The sequence below is a fragment of the Myxocyprinus asiaticus genome, chromosome 27 (assembly GCF_019703515.2).
Source record: "Myxocyprinus asiaticus isolate MX2 ecotype Aquarium Trade chromosome 27, UBuf_Myxa_2, whole genome shotgun sequence".
Lineage (NCBI taxonomy): Eukaryota > Metazoa > Chordata > Actinopteri > Cypriniformes > Catostomidae > Myxocyprinus > Myxocyprinus asiaticus.
The window spans coordinates 35052232-35066261 of NC_059370.1; positions in this window are offsets into that span (position 1 = coordinate 35052232).

Sequence of the window (14030 nt, forward strand, 5' to 3'; positions counted from 1 at the left end):
GTACATATAACTATCATGCGCTGAATGATATGAAACCCATTTTGCTGAATCGGATGCAAAGCAAGTCAAAATGAAGCAGAAAAAAACATTGTCTTCAAAATATATTATTTATTCAGAATAAAATTTAACGTACAAAAAATTATGGACCATTCCAAATGTAACATGATATTTGTATTGTTACAATACAAGTCATAACCTTTAAAATGAAGTATAGCATTGATCATTTTTCTTCCAGTGATGATAATAACTTTAACTTAGTCCAGACTCTCATCCATTGCATTGCACAAACATGTGCAGGAATAGAGAGCATGGCAAACAACACAATATCCTACATTTACTGGTCATTTAAATTAAATAAATAGCTTAATAAATAAATCTATAAATAAATAAATTACAACAACAACCATCATCTCATTTAAATAAATACATGTCATTCACATAACATCTCCATAATAGGATGTCGATTTCATCACTATGCATCATTGCCTTTCAATTTGGCTCTTCTTTTTACAGTTCAAATTGTTCCACGCTCTGATGAAATTAATGCTGGGCTGAATCAAGGTCTGGTGGATTTTGTGTTTAATGCTGCTTCTTGTTGATCTTGTTATAGTATGAGTTTTCAAATTACATGTGGTTTTGAGCTCAGTCTAGAAAAGTCAAAAGGAAAAAAAAAACATATACGTTAGTGAAAGTTAAACCTATCTGATTATAAAGGACTGCTTGGTCCATCTTTTTAAGCTGTAGTCTGCATTCTCTTTCAGGCCCAGAATTTTTTTCTTTAATTGAACAGAGATGTAAAAAAATTACTGATGCCGTTTTAAATGAGAATATGCACAAAGAGCATCAAAGTGTGTCTTTAGGACTTTTGGCTGTCCTAAACTCTTTCAAGTGTGATGTGGGATTAAACATCACAGCCCAACGGTTGGTCTAAATCTTGATATGCTGAGAAAAAAGTAAAATATTAAAAGTATAATATTTGGAGGCAAATGTCTCACCATGTTGTTAGGTTTAAGATTATCCAGAATATCCATAATGTTGCTCAAATAGTCATTTTGGGATGAACTGTTAACTTCCTCCAGAGCTTCTTTCAGGCCTTTTACAAATGTCACCTCACACTCACACTGTGGTTGAAATATCGTAAAAAAATTAAAAATAAAATAAAAAAAGAATACATTTAATCAAACTTTTATTAAGATTTAAAGAGTTGTTTCAATGGAGGGAATAGCACAAAATACTCACCGGATGTTCCGTCATCTCTCGAGATGCTGACTGAAATTCTAGATGATGGCTGGATATCTAAATATTGATACAAAGACAATTAATATCAGTGAATGTGTGGAAACACCACCTATCAGAAATACTAATTCACTTTTACAATTCTGTATTTTCCCATAAGTTCAAAACTATAAAATATTCCTCCCTTAAGGCTTGGTGTTTAATTATCTTTATAACTCGAAAAAGTATGATAAATGTGGCTAACAACTTCCAATCCATCCGATGTACCTTGCTATTATGCAAAAATAACTTTTTGTGTAAACCTACTTACCGAATTAAGATCCAATTTGCATTTTTGAAGATTGCTTAGAATTTCAGAGAAGATGGTTCTATTTGCACCACTAAGTGCTAGCAGCGTGACGAGAAGAATAAATACTTTCATGTTGTCTTTCAGAGGGTTGCTTTCTAGAGATAATGATCTGCACTCTAGCCTTTATATATGTCTTACAGCAGGAAGATTTTACCACATGTACCCACTCACACCATGATGTAAGTTTCACATAAAAATTTTTAAAGGGGAAAATACTGGGGTTATATTAAACATGTTGCTGCCCACAGGGAAAGAAACATCCTTGTATTGTGTGCTATTGTGTCATGTATAGATGCCCAAGTTTTTTTCATGAAGTCCTATTAATGCCCTTTCTCTGTTTGAGTAACTAAAGCTGGAGACAGTCATTAAGATATTAAAATAATAAATAAGTAAATGGTAATTAAAAGAAGAGCAGTTAAATTTTTTTAGTAATTGTTGTCATTAACTTTTCCAGTTTATGCCATAGTAAAATCATGTTGAAAAAACAAGTTGGGATACTCTTCTAGAATAATTGGATGGAATGAAAGAACACGTCCTGTGAGAACAAGGCAGACTGACGAACTCAATAGCAAAACGTATATATAATATATATATATAAAATTTATATTGAATTATTTAATTATCTTTATTTGGGCGCCTTTCTTAGCAAATATTTAGTTCTAGTTTCATCTGATGTTAAAAATGACCCTTACACAATTTTTTTATATATGTGATTAAATGCGATAAATTCAATTAATTTATTGGCATGTCATGGAATTAATTAGACTAAAAACTGTAATCAATTTACAGCTCTGTATATATACTGTATATATACACAAGCATATAGTTTATTAGTATTAGTTTAATGCATAAAACATACCCTTCATAGCAAAGTCTATATGTTTTTGATTTGCATTTGATGGATATAGGGTCCAAGGAACATATAGCAAAATATTTGCATAATTTGTGAACATAGAAGCTAGACTTTGCAAGACTCTCTTGTTTGCCTCTTAATCTCAGTAATGTTTAGACCCATGAAATACAGCACCTTGAGAATTTTACCAAACTTTACATTAAAACACCAAATTTTAGGTTAGTATTACCACATGTTATGCAGAGTGGTGTGGACTTCAGAAATGAGGTTTGGATTTTTTAGTCCAACGTAAATGCATGCTCCAGTTTCATCTGATGTTTACAAATTACCCTTAAACTATCAACAAGCAACCAATATTATAATATTTTTAAAAGTTTATTAACATGTTATTATTTTAAACCAAGTTCCATGAAAGTCTCTTCAAATTATGCATGTTAAACAATGCTTCAAAACTGATAGCTACAATAAAAGAGCAACAAGCTAATTTTATGTTTCTTTTCTTAGTCACTATTAGCTATAATCATTGATACTCACCTGTTTGCACCATTAATAAACAAATCCTTGGTAAACACTGCAGATGTCATGAAGAGTGCAGGCAAGCAGGTACACCATTACAGTAACAGAGATTAGCGCTCACTTAAAATTGGCTCACTTTTCCAGTCATTTAAAGGGTTATGAAACATTTCTAAATGTGAACAGATTTGTATGCATTGCCCATTATGTAAGACAGTGATAGTAAGCATTCATTTTAATTTCAGGGGGAAAGAGGTTAATTTAGAGATTTTTTGGGCCGTTATTTCCTGCCTTGTTTAAAATTAATGCTGAGAAAATGTTACGTAGGTGTGATGTGTATGTGTGAGATTTACACTAGATTTGAGCACATACAAGTTATTGGTTTCACTCAATATTATTCATGAGACAGGTGCTTTCTTAGCCAGTCAGAAGCGTTGGTTGCATGATTCAACAGTCCGAGAGAGCTGCATATTTTCCACTGCAAAGCTGACAGTGACAAGCTCACTTTTGAAATGCATGTGTACAAACAGCTGGACCGATTGGAGCTCATTTTGCAAGACACAATCTGACACGAAGCAGTAGCATCATAAAAACCCTTACAGTGAGTGTGTTAACGATCAAACCACTTATACTTCTTAATCAACGTTGCAGATTTGAACTGTCTTAAAAGTTAAAACTGACTGGATGAGATATGACAGTTGGTGTCATTGTTCCCTCCTTCCCCTCACTCCGCTGCTTACCAAGCCCACTTTTCTCAATTTTTCAAAACTGTGGTGAAACTGAGCTATGCTGCTGAAACAGGGGGTTTCATGACCCTTTAAAGTTCATTTAAATTAATTTAGACGTGACTGAAAATGGGAATTCCAGTAGAGTTGTTAACGTCATGGTTACTTGCGTAACCTCCGTTCCCTGATGGAGGGAACGAGATGTTGTGTCGATGTAGTGACACTAGGTGTCACTCTTGGGAGCCCGAGACACCTCTGGTCTTTGATAAAAGGCCAATGAAAATTGGCGAGTGGTATTTGCTCCGTCTGCTGCTCCACCGTTGAGAACTGCTGGGCAAAGTCCTTGACGGTGTCGCCGAATAGGCCAGCGGAACTACCCTCAAGCAGTTCCTTTAGCGCCTTGGCGGACATGCAGGAGAGCCATGGCGTGCAGGGCGGAGGCGGCTTGTTCAGCGACATCGTAGGCCTTGGCCATCAGAGACGACGTAAACCTACAGGCCTTGGACGGGGGCTTTGGGCATCCACGCCAGGTGGTGGCGCTCTGTGGGCATAGGTGCACCGCGAGTGCCTTTATCCACCGGGGGATTGCCGAATAGCCCTTGGCCGCCCCACCATTGAGGGTATTGAGGGCGGGGAAGCTGAAAAGATCGGAACCGGGCAGTAAAAAAGTGCCTCCCACGACCTTGTCAGCTCTTCATGCACTTCCGGGAAGAAAGGAACGGGGGCAGGGGCATGGCTTTGAGCGGCGCCACGAGCCCAGGAACCAATCATCGAGCCGCGAGGGTTCAGGGAAGAGCGGAGAGTTCCACTCTAGCCGACACTCGTGACTGCCCGAGAAAGCATGTCGTCATCTCCGCATCAGCCTGTGACTGGGCAATCGTCCCCAAAGGGAGGAGCCCAGCTGAGGCTTCCGCGTCCGACTGGACGAGCCCGCTCTCAGATGCTGCGCTCGAGAGCTCATCACTTTCGCGAGCTCCGAATAAGAGGTCGAACTCGCCGTGAGACGAGCCGGTGGACTCATCCAGAAGCCCGACGAGCGTGCTGGGGAATGGGAGGTCCGCGGGTGGATACTCGGCAGAGGCGGTCCCATTGGGGTCCCCAAATCGCCCCCAGTGCTAGCTGCACTTGCCTCATACCCGTGGGTAAAAGGACCGAGGCGGGGAGCCTCTGGGGTGGCTTGCTTTCTTACGAAGGTGAGGCGCGACCGCATCATTGCCATGGACATGTCCTCGCAATGAGTACAGGACCATCCACGTACGCTGTCTCTGCGTGAGCAGTGCCCAGACACGAAAGACAGTGATCGTGACCGTCAGAAGGCGAGAGATAACAAGCGCAACCAGGAATAACACACAAGGATAGGCATTTTAAAAAGACGTGTATTTAAAAAGATGTTCTGTGTGTGCCGCTCTTTTAGAGAAATATACGCTTTTAGAGAAATATACTCTTATTTCTGCTGAAGCACCCAGGGGTATTCTCTGCAGTGCACCAGTGCAGAGGAGGGAGAAGCCGCTGAAATGCGCCGTCAGATCCAGCAGAGGTGAATGAATAGTCATGGGAATTCAGCTCAGTGAGCATGTCCGAAGAGAAAATCTGAATGAGTGGTTGAATACCAGCTCCTTTTATACCCGTATGTCCGGGGGAGTGGCATGCAAATACCACTCGCCAATTTTCATTGGCCTTTTATCAAAGACCAAAGGTGTCTCGGGCTCCCAAGAGTGACCCCTAGTGTCACTACATCAACACAACGTCGAGTGAGTGACAGATAGGGAACTCATCAATTTCCACCATTTTGACTGATTTGCAGTTGCAAACATTATGGTCGGGCAATTAGCCAATCATATTGCTAAATGGTCTCAACACATCTGACATTTCATAAGTATTTCTCCATTTTCCCTCTTACATTCACAAGACCGCCATAAGGATTTCAATAGCACAACTAGAAAAGGCAAGTTCATCAACCCTTTGCCAAAACCTTGGATGTTGGCTAGACACTTAAAGGTTCTATCTGTTGTGTTCTGGGTTGCCGCTAGGGTATTGCTACGGGCAAACAGACAGACAGTATTTTAGAAAAAAATCTTAACCCTATATATGTAGAATAACAGTATACTGGCTTTGTCAAACCATCATAATGAGCTCAAAAGATACACTGCATGAAACTTTATCCGCTGTCGTCGCAGTTGTACAGTGTTACATTACAAAAATTTGTGCTTTACACACTATTTGGTCTCATATTTTTTAATATTTGTTTTACTTTATTTCAGAACTGTCAATCTTTTTCTGATTCAAATATTCAGAATCAGAATGAGCTTTATTTCCAAGTGTGCTCACATACATAAGGGATTTTTTTGGTGATAGGAGAAACAAGCAAGTGCACACAGAACATTAGAGTGAGACACAAAACAAGGTAAGAATATAAATATACATACAAAAAAAATAAGAAAAAATAATAGGACATTGTAACAAGTTCGAGGAACGAGGAAGCAGGAGACGGCAAATCCAGCTCAAAGGTAATTTTATTCTTCACAAACATGTTCGCTTGACTGTATAACGGTAAAGCTTCTTATACCCACTCAGACGCTATATTTAGTGGGACTGGCAGCTGCCAGCACACTCGAAGCTTCAGCTGGGCTCTCCCTTTCTCACTCTGAGGTCTGGCCCCTTTTATTTCCCTCACTGTGAACAAAGAAACAGCAATTACCAGCAGTTCATCTCAGGTTTAAACCGTTACCACATCCTCTCTCCCCAGACAAACACTTGACCATGCTCTCGCCTCCACATACACCCACCACCCAACTCAGGCCAGGGGAACTGTCCGGCCTGCTCACCCACCACCCCCCAAGATCTAATCTTGGCCTGAAACACACTGCTTCACATTGTCTGGCTATATTGGTGGCAATGATTCTGTGTATCTGTCATATGCAGGCAAGCGATCCAATTCATCACTACTAGAAGCACTCAATACTGTACTTGTGTCTTTGAGGGACTAATAGCAGCTCAAAAAATAGCTGATCAGGAAGAGGTAGGCTTGTAAGCTATTACAGTATGACCCCACTGAGGGAAATCCAGTGATGATGCAGTAAGAATTATTCAATCAGGCCCCACCTCCACAAGAAATGTCAACGACATCCACTTACAATTAACTGCAAATTTAGAAACTCCAATTAATAATGACTCATCATAGTGTAATCATTGACCTTTGAAACATATTTTTCTCATGAGCGCATGTAGTGTTATCTATATATATATACATATATATATATAGAGAGAGAGAGAGAGAGAGAGAGAGAGATTATATTAATGTAGATAATATAGATAAAGATTGTTTCTTTTATATTTAGGACACTTGTTCTGTGGAATTTTAAGAATTTTAATGATTTGTTATGCCCAAAGATGGCTTATGGATATGGTGGAAGTAACATAAAAATATATTTTTTAAATATTAATAATTATTTTTTGTGCAATGGCCAACTACAGATCAACACAATAAATATGTAAAAGTGATTTATTATACACAAAGTGCAAAGTGATGAGGAAGAGATTTCTTAAAAATACTGTAGCTTCAAATAAATGTTAATAAGGAGTATTTCAATCATCATCATTTCAATCTTTTTTTTTTTTTTTTTTGCATATGTTGTTCATTAAGTGATTTGCATTGTAAAAAATGATATAAAGTTAATGAACATTAGGTACAGATCAGATTAGGTACACATTAGAGAAGAAATTATGAAATTATGAAGAGTTTTCAAAAAAAATAAAATAGAAATAAAAAAAACTAGAAATCTTTCCGTTGAGCGGCAGCTAGAAACTAAACATGTTGGCAGGTAGTTGATGCCTTTGTGTCCATGGACTATCTTTTTTTTATGAACCTTTAGATTTTAGGTTAAAATTTATATGACCGGCTCACTGTAAATGATCCCTTATGTAAATAGTTGTTAAATAGGTAATTGCCTAATGTGAAAATTGTATATTTCACATAAACCGACATATTTTTATGTTGCAAAATTGCACATTTGTGTGCCTCATATGACAATAGGAAAGAGCACTGACTCATTTCAGGTGATCAGTGTGATGACTCTACATTTCTACCACTTGTCTTGTCTTGACACCATCAGTTGAAAAAAAGAGGCATAGCTGTTTTCAGCCCACTGTCTCTATTCTGTGGAATTTACCCTACTGAGTTTTTTATGGCTTTGAATTTTATGTCCATATATGCAATAGAATGTAAGGATTTAAATGTATGTGCTTAGCGGATGCTTCCCAACTAGAGCAACTTATAGTAATGTTACAGTTACTGTATAGTTGTACTGTATATTATTTTTATTTATTTTTTAATCAGGTTTGCTTCGTTCAGTGCATCAGTCTCATGAGTATGGTTTTGTCGAAACCATAAAGCTTCCATACCTGTCATGGAGATTTGATGAAGTCAGTAGCCTTCATAGCACATTTTTTATATTGATATTTAGTGAGTTTGTTTGTGAAATCCATGCCATTTTATCCTTGCATATTATCCTTCCATTTAAAAAGGAATAATAGCACTCATCCATGCCAGAAGAACTACCCCAGTTTAATTTCTCCAGCAGACTTTGTGGGCAATGTCAACGGAAGAGTGAGTCGCCCCAGTCACTGGAGTATATGGTTGACATACTGTGCATTTCTGCGTACATAACAGAGATTGTGTGTTGATATGAGAAATGGAGGAAATTGCAACCCCAGGTTCTACCACTGCGTTGCTTCTCTGCATTTGGGTTGTCACACGAGGGAGAAAAACAGCTTACCGTGAGAGGCCCTTAACACATACACTAAGATATGACTCATGCGAAAAATGTTAATTTACTTTTCCAATTGACAGTTTATCTTTTTACACTCTGTGTGTGCCTGCTTTCCCATGACAAACAAAAATGCCCACCAGGTGGCAGTTGTTAAAATATGTATTACCCTCTAAAATGATAGCAGTGGTTCAAGGTCATGACATTTTTGAAAGCTGTGGACATTCCAGCACACTCGTTAATACTTTTTATTACATTGTTTATTGCTTAATTTTTTGTGTTTTAAATAATTTCTCCATATTAGTATTTGGAAGAATTAAAAACTATAATTTCAGAGAGTAACAAAAGCCCTATGCAACCCTAAGAGGTCAGTAAATATATTGTTTGCTTTCCTTTAATGTGTCAAGTAGGCTACTGTATGTATTGTTGTTTCCAATTTCTCATCTGAATCATGTAAGAAGGTGAATCTTATTTAGCATGTCAGAATACATGAATGTTAACCTAAAAGGTTTTTTGTATCCTGGTAGATACAAACATTTGAGAAGCTGAGGAAAGGAACTCTGAGCAAGTGGGCCACATGTCTGTGAAAATGATTGAAAAGGGGGTCCCTGCAAATACTGAGGCCATGTGACTTTTTATAAAATCTCTGGCATCAACTCACAATCTTTATCTAAATGTGACATGGTAGCATGTCATAAGAAAAACGCTGATATCTTTTACATGTAAACTATATTTCGAGGGACATTCTCTGCTTAAATGATTGTTGCTAGGAATTGTATTATGTTTATGTTAAAAATTTAGGGATAAAATGTTTACATTTTTCATAATCTGACACAGAACGTTTGTATTTCAGGGGATCCATTGCCCTTTTAGGGGTAAAAAAAAAAAAAAAATAGTTCAGTATATGAATGGAGAGTGAATGGAGAATGTTTTACTGTGTTTTACAGAAAACCAGTATAATTTAACATTACTTTCTAATGTAAAAGTTGAAATAATTAGTACAAAGGTTGAATCATGGTCCCACCAGACACTGGTTACATGTCTTTGGACACATAAAGGCAGCATAACAGTAATCCATACTCCAGTGGTTAAATCCATAAATCTGTTTTCAAACAGCCCTCCTATGCACGTTCTCCAGAATTGATCTTCTTCTATATTTGGTTGATTTGCATTCTTCGTTCATATCACCACCTACTGGGCTGTTGTGCAAAGATGATTTGTTTATTCTTTTCCGTTGCTTTATCCCTCCCTTTTTTCTTCTCCCAGCCCAGTATGTGGCAATATGCACAAAGAAAGCAAATCACTCAATAACAGAAGATGAAGAACTCGGTCCTCTCGTGAATGCGCATAGGAGGGGCTGGTGAAAGTGTAGATTTATAGTAAAAAAAGGACTGAATATTGATTTGTTTCTCACCCACACCTATTATTTTGCTGCTAAAGAATATGGATTTAACCACTGAAGTCATATGGATTACTTTCATGCTGCCTTTATGTGCTTTTCAGATCGTCAAAGTTCTGGCCACCATTATCTTGCTTTGAATGGACCAACAGAGCTGAAGCTGAATTTGTTTGTGTTCTGCAGAAGAAAAAATGTCATACACATCTGGGATGGCATAAGGATGAGTGAGTGAGACACCTGAGAGAGGATGAGAGAATTTTCATTTTTGGGTAAACTATCCCTTTAAGCTATGCTAAGAAACACAAACTGAAGTCCATTATAAGATCTATAAAGACAGACTTCATGCTTTCAGTTTGGAACTGGGTACAGCTAGGCAGACTTCCTTCTCAAACTTTGTATTGTATTTGGCAACAAAGGTGAAATTCCCAAGGTGGACACATACCTTGTCTCCAAGGGTCTACAGAAAAAAAAAATAAGTAAGGAATTGTGGCAGTGGGGGCGTGGTCAAGCATCTCTCTGGAGAGAGAGAAAGCGGTAAGGGCGCTTACACCTGAGCTAAATTATGTCTAACACCTGTCTCTAATTTCAGTGAGCACGGGGAGAGCGGCATTAAAGAGCCACACCGCAAGTAGACGAGAGAGAGAGCCTGGGTCCCAGAGATCATATTGTGAAGCCGAGAGTTTATTATTGTGAAGTTGAGAGTTTATTATTGTGAAGTCGAGAAGTGATTATTGTGAAGCTGAGATCAGTGTGGTTATTTAAAAGGACCTTACCTGTGAGTAGAGCAACCTGCCTCCCGTGTCCTCCTTAAAGACTGTCCACTATAGGAATCTTGGAGTCGTTCTGGAGTTTGACCTTAGTTTCAGTTGTCACATCAAAGCAATAACTAAATCAGACTAATATCATCTAAAAAATATAGTGAAAATGTGATGTTTTGTCAAGACATGACATTTGTCCAGTCAAGACTTAGAGAAACTTGTTCATGTATTCGTCACCAGTAGGGTGGACTCCTCACCGGCCTTCCCAAAAAGACCATTAGACACCTGCTGCTCATTCAGAATGCTGTTGCCAGGATTCTGACCCGAACCAAAAAATCAGAGCATATTACTCCAGTCCTTTGGTCTTTATACTGGCTATAAGTTACATTTAGAATGGATTTTAAAGTACTATTGCTCATTTATAAATCACTTGGACTTGTTTAATATAAATCTAACAGACCTCATTAGGATCAAGTCAGTTAGAAATTCCAAGGGTTCACACAAAACAAGGTGAGACAGCGTTTAGCTATTAGGGCTTTGGAAGAATTTTTTTCATATGAGCAAAGTCTATTCAAACATTAATACCACCATAATGCATAACAACATTACACTTATTTACATTTTATGTCTCCTATAAATTATATGCTTTCTTTGTGTGGGATGTTTTGATACTGTTTTCACTCAATATGTGTCTAAACTGTAAACATGAGCTCTTTTCTGGCTAGACATCATCATTTTTAGACCGCATTTATATTCATTCTGATTAAGCCTGGATCATTTCACGTACATGCAGCTTTATCCATGTCTAAGTTTCTATTAAAATAACATTTCTGTTCAGATTTTTGGCCAACATTTCGATGCATCCCTACTCTGTTAACTTACTGTGATAAGTCACTTGTTCAAGTAGGAAGGAGGAAGCGGGAGCCGGATAAACAATCCACGTAAATTTCTTTATTTACACTACTTTTTAGATGGAAGATGTAGATCCAATGGCTGTTCAAAGGTTTTGCTTTTTACTTAGGTGATCCAATCAGGTATTTGTGCTTTTAGCAGTTCAACCAATTGCAGCGAAGTCTGAGAGCATTTTTCAGGCATTGACCTACCTCAAGCACTAGGCTAACTGAAGCTACAATAAGCACAGCACCTCTTCAAGGGCTCCACCAGAGAGCACTGTGTAGTCAAGAAAACTAACCACCAGTTTGTCCCCACTACCTAGTTCTGAAAAACAATTCATATTAAGTCATATGTATTACAGTGGCCCTGAAAACTATTTGGACACTTAAAAATGAATGTGTGTCATTATCTTTTCCAAAGAGAATTTAACCAAGTGCTTATAACCAACTGGTGCCAAGGTCATTTTTGTGAATGTACTGTATGAAGTCGGTGTTCAGGTGGATCAACACATTAACCATGGACATATTTCACTAAGTTTGAGGACTAGAAAGTGTCCAAATACCTTTTGTCTTTGTATATTAATTTAAACTTTTTTTCTTTGTTATAATTTCATTAAATCCTTCTTCTAGGAAAAAAGTTTGGGATCTCATCTCATTTTTTAATTACTTTAACCTTATCTTTGAATTGTAATCATGGGTGCTTTAGATAAAGAGGTGTTTTACATTAAATAAATAAACATTACCAGTTATGTTAATGGTTATTAGGCTGAGAGCAAAGCCAACAGAAAACTTTGAGCACACAGGAAACTGCACAGTGCATTTCTTGAAACAGAGATAAAATCGCAATGCAAAGCCACATGTGAGCAAGAGCTGTATTACACATCTGCGTAGAATCTGCTGAAACACGATTTGCATCGACAGTTATTAGATTTATGACAGTTATTTATTTTTCCAACTAACACACTTCTCACGGGAGTAGATCAAAATGTTGTTTTTTAATGGTAATAAAATGGCTTCTGTTATTTATTACGACTGCATGTAGCACATGCATGTCTTCTGACATACATTTTTAATGATAAGATCTTTAGTTTTTCCCATGTCTTGTGTGTCAAGGCCAATTTACCTCCAAATCATTTCATTTGATCAGAATGACACGTTCTATGAGATTATATTAAAGATTACAGTTTCTCTTTTAAGAAATGCCTGATGAGACAGCTCTTCCATTTGTACACCTGACCATCTTTACCAAGTTCTCTTAACTACTTTTTATTTCTTAACTAACGTAGTGCTTTGAACTATTCTGGCAAACTTTGAAGCTTTCTCTTGCAGCACATCTAACGTTGTTGATGCCAGTTAGGGTGACCATACGTCCTCTTTTTCCCGGACATGTCCTCTTTTTCGGACCTTAAAAAAGCGTTGGATTTCTAAATTTGTGAAAATGTCCGGGATTCAGCTTTAGTTGCATTATGATGTGCATCTGGTCTAATACTTAATTGTGTGTGCGTGCATATTTGCATTGCTTTAACCCCTCTTCGTAAGTCCCGCCTTCTCGCACACCAATTGGTCGATTATAAGAGGCTTGCAGCAACTATTGGCCAAATTCCTGCCTGTCAATCTCTCCGCGAACACGCGAAGCGCTGTTGTGTTCGGCATCAAACAGTTGCTTGACAGTAGCAGCAAATGACAGCTGAGTGGAAACAATGCCCAAACGAAAGTGCAAATTTACAGAAGATTTGCACAAAAAATTCCCATGCTTTCGTCCAGGTCGAGATCCGTGGGATGCAGAATGTATGACATGTAAAGCTGGCACTTATGTGTCAGTTGCTAATAAAGGTGCAAGTGATTTAGAAGCACACATTAGCTCTGCGAAGCATAAAGGGTCAGCAAAAGGTGAAAGTTCATCAAGTAAATTAAAGGACTTCTTTTTGCAACCATGTAAAATTATCATCACATTGCTTCATTTTCCAAGGCCATTGAAAATAATAGTAATAGTAAATGAAGGTACACAATAGAGTGTCTTTTTTTATTGTATTTAAGTTTGCATTCATAGTAAAACTGTTTTGAACACTATTATTCCACCCAGCACCCCCCCACCTTAAAATATAAAATAATGATAAATAATGATTAACATACTCTCATGGCGAAATCGTCAGAATTTTTACGACTTTTCTAAATTTGGCTAATTCGTATGACTGCACTCGTTTGAATTCATACGACTTTCACTACAGCCAATGACGTCACTGGACATCGTTTCCATTTAATACATGACAATTACTTGCTTCTGTCACACACAACAGCTTCCTATCATGTTTACACACTCTACTGATTGGTTAAGTTTAGATAAGGGGTTTGGGTAAGGGCATAATATTAATAAGTATGTCCTTAACGCCTCCTGCGTGGAACTCGCTCTTAATTCCGCATTACACATCCGGGAATTTGCACGTGATGAAGTCGTTCGAGTTTATGCTAACAAAATCGTGAGAGACCATATGAAATAGCCAACTGGTAAATTATGTACTAATTTTCATGAGATTGGGT